The 8,281-nt window shown below is 35.5% G+C and overlaps 1 non-coding gene across 1 annotated transcript; it reads left to right on the top strand.

The window, feature by feature from the left end:
• The first annotated feature begins 275 nt into the window (after positions 1-275).
• LOC141694329 (small nucleolar RNA R71) lies at positions 276-382 on the top strand. The gene has a single exon (XR_012563646.1). It is a non-coding gene; the product is annotated as a small nucleolar RNA R71 (small nucleolar RNA).
• The last annotated feature ends 7,899 nt before the right edge of the window (positions 383-8,281 follow it).

The raw sequence follows: 8,281 nt of genomic DNA, 5'->3' as shown, positions 1-8,281 counted from the left end.
CTCCATAATTAGCCAAAGTATCCACCTTCATCGTCAAAGCCTTAAGTTGGGCAGCGATAGCAGTTGCTACGTCCAACTCCAGAATTCCTGCGACTTTTCCCTGAGTCAGCCTCTGGGAAGGATTCTGGTACTCATTAGCAACCATCAGTTCAATAAGTTCATAAGCTTCATCATAGCTTTTATCCTACAAGGCTCCTCCTGATGCTGCATCAAGCATGGGTCTAGAAGTAGCACCCAATCCATTATAGAGATAGTTGATAATCATCCAATCAGGCATGCCATGATGTGGGCACTTCCTTAGCATCTCCTTATATCGATCCCAAGCCTCACACAGAGATTCTTCAGTTTGCTGAGCAAACTGAGTAAGAGCATTCCTGATTGCAGCAGTCTTCGCCATAGGGAGGAATTTAGTCAGAAACTTTTACGCAAGATCCTCCCAAGTGGTGATAGACCCTGCGGTCAGAGAGTGTAACCAGCACTTAGCTTTATGCCTTAGAGAGAATGGGAAGAGGCGTAGTTTGATAGCAACTTCAGTCACATCATTAAACTTGAAGGTGTCACAGATCTCGATGAAATCCCTGATGTGCATGTTGGGGTCTTCAGTAGGAGAACCCCCAAACTGAACTGAGTTCTGTATCATTTGAATCGTGCTTGACTTGATATCAAAAGTGTTAGCCTTGATGGCTGGTCTGATGATGCTTGACTGAATGTCATTAATCTTAGGCTGAGAATAGTCCATTAAATCCTTCGGATTTTCCGCTTGATCACCCATCTTTACTAAAGCTGGTTCTTCAACTTTCTCTTCTTCTTCTACCTTCTTTTCTTCCTCAAAAACTTCCTTACGAACTACCACAAGTTCTTCCTCGGCTTTATCCAGTGTTCTCTTACGAGTGCGCGAACGCGTATGCATACACCCTCGCTAGAGTACCTGAAATAAAACAAGGAACGAATAAATAATAATGTCCAAGTCAATGAACTTTAACGACCACTGATGGAAAGCACATAAACTATAAATTAACACTGCAGTCCCCAGAAGTGGCGCCAAAAACTTGTTAGTCGCTAAACAGGCGCTAATATTACACGCAAGTATACGAGTTCACAAGTAGTATAGAATCTTTTCTAGTTCGTTCCCACAGAGACTATATTGGTTAAGTAATTAATTCATGCACTTAAGCAACAATGTATGGTTATTGTTCAATGCTAAGATGATAACAAATTGAGGTTGTTTATAACTAAGAATTATGCTAACTATTATAACTATGAAATTAAGATTGACTGAATTAATATATATGACAAATATGGGATTCTAACTTCATTAAATACTTCATTCAATAGCCTTATTGTTCTCAACCTTAGCATGCAATGGTGATGACACTAATCAGACAACACGAAACTGATAAACGTCAACTTTCGTTGCACGAGTACCATACTACCAGATATCCACAAAAGAGATAGAAGGTGAATAGACACCAATTATATTGAGACCCTATATGTCTATAGAATTTGACAACATAATGGTTTAAGCACAAGTTATTTATCTTTATTACACAGGGCAAGTAAGATGGTTAAAATTACCTAGGAATCATGTATAACAAGAACACGTGAACCTATGCTAGCATGGCAAGTTCTAAATCCTTAAATTCACTGTCGCTTTATTAAGAATTAACACCCTATCTTATAAGTTCGTGAAGCTCATAAGACGAATACGCACAACCAATACTAGGATATCAATCAATCACCACATACTAAGGTATCAAAACAATATAACTAAAGAAATCCATAAATAAATCTGCTAGAACCCCACGATAACGATTAGCCCATGATCGGACTCATCATCAACGTGGGTTCCGATGAAAGCATGATATAACAAATGTAGTCTTTATAACGAATAAATAAAACAAAGTACAAACAAAAGTAAAGGTTCACAAGTAAGAAAACTAGCATCTAAATACAACTTAAAACAAAGATTCACAAGTAAAAACAAGATCTTCTTCGCCTTCGTTGAATTGTGCTAAACGGTCTTCTTACGGCTCTCTTTGCGCTCTGGTATATCTCTCTCATAAAAACTTTCTTATTTCAATATATATAGTAGCTCTTTCCAATCTGGAAGTCTCCCCACTTAGAATCAAAATAGAATCAGGATTCAAATTTTCCGCACAGGCGTGGCCGCGCGCTATCACAGGGCGGGCGCGCTGTCATTCTGGAATCCTGGCGTGGTCGCGCGCTATCACTATGCGGGCGTGCCGTCCTTCTGGGAAGAACTCAGATTTCATCTTTTTACTTGCTGCTTCTGAAAGAGATGTGTCCTAAGTCCAATCATGTATGGTGATTTAGGAATAACTTTTATGTAATCTGTTTTGATTTTATTGATATTAATAAAAGACTTTTTTGGTTTTATTGCGGGCTTTATCTATTTAAGTGTTTAAATAAGATATACCATAGTTTAGAGTAAAGCTTTTTATGGATTATGATGAGATCATAATAATGAGACCGAAAAGATGATAACTCTGAACTTAAATATTTCCTGGTCGTAGGATTACTAACTGGTAATTAGTAATCCACAAAGATCGGTACATACTATGCTTGCTTCATTATGAAGGATGTCTATTCTCATAGACATTTGTGTGGTGATACTATAGCTAGTATATAGGTGCTTATTATAGAATAAGTTCACTGAACATGACTCACACAGCTGAACAACTAATGGAGTTCACTCACGTGTCAGCAGATATTCACATAGTGATAGTTGTACAAGTATTTTTAGACTTGAGGTCATCATAGTCATCTTGTGTACACTGAACTATACTTTGGTTTATTTCTTAGTCTCTAGGGACAATAATAAGGGCTCTACTGGGTGTAAGAATTTGTACACGAAGATAGTGTATGATCAATAAAGGATCTACCCCTTCCAGTGAAGGAAGAGAATGTTCAATACTGATCCACTTATGCTAGTTCAAGAATCTCTGGCCAGAGTGAATGAAATTAGAAAGGAGTTTCTAATTTACATTAATTAGAACTAAGCATAGTGAATGGGAAAGCATATGATTAAATAAGATAGGCTTGACATAAGTTCCATGCCTTGTATTTAATCGTGACATTGCAGGATAGAAGGAATTGATTGTACGATAACTATTCATTGAATGGGTTCTTGGTATTCTAAGTAGTGAATTCGTAATATCCGGATAGTCGCGATATGCTGAGAAGTATCCCTCACGATGTAGAATAAATATGATTAATTAATTAATCATATTTAATGAATTAGAGAATTTATATAAATAATAATAAAATAGTTTTATTATTATTTATTTCTACTACCAGCTTAATATTGAACCTACAGGGTCACACCATAAAAGAAAATGATTTAATGGTGGAGGAATTAATTAATAATGGATGATAATTATTTATTTGTGAAATAAATAATTAATTAGCAAATTTAATAATTGATTAAATGAGATTTAATTAATTATAAATTAATTAAGAAAAGTTCTTAATATTATTAATTAAGAATTTAATTTTGGAAATTAAATCAAGTGAGAGAATTATTTTTCTAAAGTATTTAGAAAAGGGATTAATGATTAAAAGGTATTTTAATTATTAGTGAATTGGTTAATAAGAATAATCAATTAAAGGGTTAATAATAATAATATTTTATGGAAAATTTTCAACTGAAAATTTTACCTATAAATATACTATTATAAACCCTATTTGCCTTAACCCAAATAAAAACCCTAATTCTAAAGTAGAAATAGAGGGAGACAACTAATTCTTTCAACCTCTTCCTCCTCCATTACATTGATCTCTTGGTAGATACCGGTGGAGTGCTTCACACTTGAGAAACAGCTGTTAGGGATCTCCGCTCATCGTTCTTGGATCGCTATTAAAGACCTCCATCTTTCCATTAACGTAAAACTTCTTAAGATAAACATACTGAACTACGAATTAAATATTATTTTTCGCATGGATCTTACGGAGGGTTTCGTTTTTTTTAAGATTTAAATTTACGTTTTCGTTGCGTTTATGTGCTAAAAACCCTTCAATGGTATCAGAGCTACTTGCGAAAAGTTTTTAATTCATTTATGTGTTTAACTGTTTTCGATATATGAGCATGTATGTGATTCGCCATGATTTGATGTTGATATAATATGCTTATATATGTATGGTTTTGAATATATGATATTCATGTGAGTTGTATAATCATAAGATGATTATGTAATCTGTATATATACTGATATATACATGATTTATGTTTGTTCTAATTATGAGAATCATATTAGATACGGATTATGAATTGGCTGCTGCAGATTTGCTGAAATCTGGGTCTGGTGTCCGATTTACACAAACGAATACTCTATTCTATAGGTAAACGAGCGTCTCGACAAAACTGATAGCTAAAGCTATCAACGAGCCGTCTGTAAGGTATTTGACGTCGTTTACTACCCGTAAATAGTGATTCTTGTTTTTCTGATTTGATTCTGATTTTTCTGATTTTTGTCATTTTTTTATGATTAGATCATGGATAATATGATATGTTAAGATCAGATTATGTGTTTTAACATGCTTTTATGTGTTGTATGAGCATGGTGGATGGTTATGACCTTTCGACCTTAGTGTAATGGTTTTGGTTTTGGTTTTAAATACGACTTGCATGTCGTCAATCTTTGTAATCATAAATCTCGAATGTAACTTGAGTTATTCTTATAAGTTCATTAGATTAGTTTTACTTTCAATCATGTAATGTAATTGAAGACTCAAGAAGGCTATCCAATGGTGGTGATACAAAGAAGAAGACGAGGCATACAAAAAGTCTAAACAAAGAAGAAGACTTATATAATAAGTAGTTGTATTTATTTCCATCACCATATTAGATTGACCTTGATCTTTATCATGAGCTTGATAAAGATCACATAGGATGGGGCCATAACCAAACACATTTACTTTATTGCACTTTACATTTACTTGTTTATTTAATTTTATATATAAGATATATGCCTATGTTTACCATGCGATGATAGATTTAGGTGAACTTAAATCAATATAAGGCGTGCTCTAGAAAATCTAGAATAGGAATCGTTTTTTGCCTTAACAATAATATTATGAATACAATCATGAGATTCTTGTGTTTATGAAACACGTAATTAAATATGAATTTTCAATATTGAGAGAAATGATGATTCTGTCAAAAGCAGATTTCTATCTGTAAGAAAGGGGTATTAAGTGACGCCTTTTGACAATGCTGCCCTTGATCTGGGAATCATCTGATTATCGATTATTGATTTGAAATATTTAATTTAAAAGGAAGAATCTCTTTATAATATGATTATGATTGTAACATAATATAATCCCTCTAAAATTAAATAATATCAAGTAGTAATTGGCCAATGACACAACGGGCTTGTGTCGGTCAAAGCCTTCCAACATGGTAGAAAGTAGTTCTTATTTTTAAATCATTGTCGTTTCGTGCTACAGCCGAGGGCTTTGATTTTGAAATAAGAAATACTTGTCTATTACATAAAGATGTGTACATTGAATTAGAATCTAAAGGTCGTTACGTGCTACAGCCATGGGCCGTTGGAGACTGATTCAATTTTACGAAATGTTGGGTTAGACTTGACTTAGAATATTGAGTTTGTCGTGCTACAGCCGTGACTCAATTATTCAAGAGGCTAAAGTTTTATAGGGAATAACATAAGATGTAATTGACAAAAGTTGTCTGCCTATTGAACATCACATGACATTTTGTGCTACAGCCGAGGTTGTGTGATGGAATGTAGGATCCCTATTCCCACTAACATTATGAATGCTTAATTTTCAATTAGGGATTGTATAAATTAGATAAACTAGTGGGAGCCACTTATAAATAAAGACCCGATTCATATAGTATTTTGAAATGAAATTGAATATTTGCTAAGTGTTGTTATGTGTTCATCATTTACAGATTTACTATGTTCGTTATGTATTCTGCACTATCACTCCGGAGTATACTAGATGCTCACAAGTTGACTGGTCCTAATTTTGCTGACTGGCTTCGAAACTTGAGAATTGTTCTCAGGGTTGAGAAGCTGGAATATGTGCTTGACTCACCTAAGCCTACTGAACCTGCTAGCGATGCACATAATGATGAACATGTTGTGTATCGTAAGTGGATAGATGATGCAAATGTTGCTCAATGCATCATGCTAGCTTCCATGAACATTGAGCTACAGAAGCAACATGAGCATATGGATGCTCACACTATCCTTATGAATCTACAAGAGTTGTATGATGTGGCAGGGAGGACAGCTCGATATAAGATATCGAAGGAGCTGTTCGGTTGTAGGATGTCTGAGGGATCATCTATGAATGACCATGTACTTAAGATGATCAATTTGATTGAACGTCTTGGACAACTTGGTTTTGCCATGGATGGGGAGCTGAGCCAAGACTTGGTCTTGCAATCACTTCCGAGTTCGTTCTCGCAATTTTTTGTGAACTTTCACATGAATAAGCTGGATGTCAGCCTGCCTGAACTCCACAACATGTTGAAGACTGCGGAATCGAATTTCCCCCTAAGAAGAGTTATGTTCTTCTAATTGATGAAGGTTCCAATCCTAAGAAAAGGAAGAAGAGCCCTTCCAAGAAGAAGAAAGTAGGTGAGAAAAAGCCGGTTCCATCAAAAGCTGAAGACCCCAAGAGCAAAGCTGTTTGCTTTCACTGTAATAAGGTGGAGCACTGGATGAGGAACTGCAAGGTTTACCTTGCAGAATTAAAGAAGAAGAAGGGTAGTGAGACTACCGCTTCTGATTCAGGTATGTTCATGATCGAAGTTGATATGTCACTAAGTCAAATTTCTACTTGGGTATTAGATACCGCCTGTGGTTCTCATATTTGTAATTCGTTGCAGGGACAAAAGAGAAGTAGGACTCTTGAAGAAGATGAGGTGATTTTACTGATGGGAAATGGAGCAAGAGTTGATGCTGAAGCTGTAGGATCATTTCATTTACATATGCCTACAGGCAAGACTATTGTTCTAAATAATAGTTATTTTGTTCACTCGACTATGAGGAATATTATTTCTATTCCATGTTAGACTTGGCTGGATTTTCGTTTGTTATTTAGAATAATAAATGTTCAATTCTTAGAGATAACGTTCTTTATGGAAGTGGTATTTTAAACAATGGTCTGTATGTATGTGACGTAGAGCATAATTTACTACAAATTGAACATACTAATAAAAGAAAAAGGGATGATGAAAATCTCACTTTCATGTGGCATTGCGGACTTGGTCATATTAGTGAAAATAGACTGCAGACATTGCATAAGGAAGGGTTACTTGACCCCTTTGATTTTGAATCATATCCTACATGCGAGTCTTGTCTATTGGGTAAAATGACCAAATCTCCATTTAGTGGACATGGAGAGAGGGCTGCAGATATGCTAGGATTGGTACACACAGATGTATGTGGACCAATGTCTATGCAAGCCATGGGCGGATTTTTATACTTCATTGCTTTCAAAGATGTTCGATCTAGATTCAGATATGTGTATTTGATGAAACACAAGTCTGAAGCCTTTGAAAAGTTCAAAGAATATAAGTATGAAGTGGAGAAACAAACCAAACATAGTATTATAACTCTTCGATCAGATCGAGGTGGTGAATACTTAAATAGAGAGTTTCTAGCTTATCTCAAATAAAATGGTATAGTCTCCCAGTAGACTCCTCCATATACTCCGCAGTTGAATGGGGTATCTGAAAGGAGAAATCAAACTTTGTTAGACATGGTTCGGTCCATGATGAGCTATGTGAATCTTCCAGTATTCCCATGGGGTTATGCATTGGAAACCTCAGCATATTTACTGAATAAGGTGCCTTCCAAATCTATTCCTCAAACTCCATATGAGATATGGAAAGAAAGGAAACCGAGTCTTAAACACGTTAAGATTTGGGGATGTCCAGCTTATGTCAAGAAAGTTGACCTAGATAAGCTGGAATCTCGATCCGTAAAATGTAATCTTGTGGGATATCCTAAAGAGACTTTAGGGTATTACTTTTACACCGATCATCGGGTGTTTGTCTCCAGACATGCTACCTTCTTGGAAAAGCAGTTTATCCGTGAAGGAAACAGTGAGAGCAAAATTGAACTAGATGAAGTTCAAGAAGCACAAACTACTACAGATCATGTGGAAACACCTGTTCAGACTAAATAACCTTCTGTGGAACAGCCCATTCGTAGGTCAGGGAGAGTGTCTCGCCAACCTTAGAGATATTATGGCCTTGTCATTGAGAATTACAATGAGTTGTCAA

This window comes from Apium graveolens, chromosome 10 (assembly GCF_009905375.1).
Source record: "Apium graveolens cultivar Ventura chromosome 10, ASM990537v1, whole genome shotgun sequence".
Classification (NCBI taxonomy): domain Eukaryota; kingdom Viridiplantae; phylum Streptophyta; class Magnoliopsida; order Apiales; family Apiaceae; genus Apium; species Apium graveolens.
This window is presented reverse-complemented; position numbering and strand designations above follow the sequence as displayed.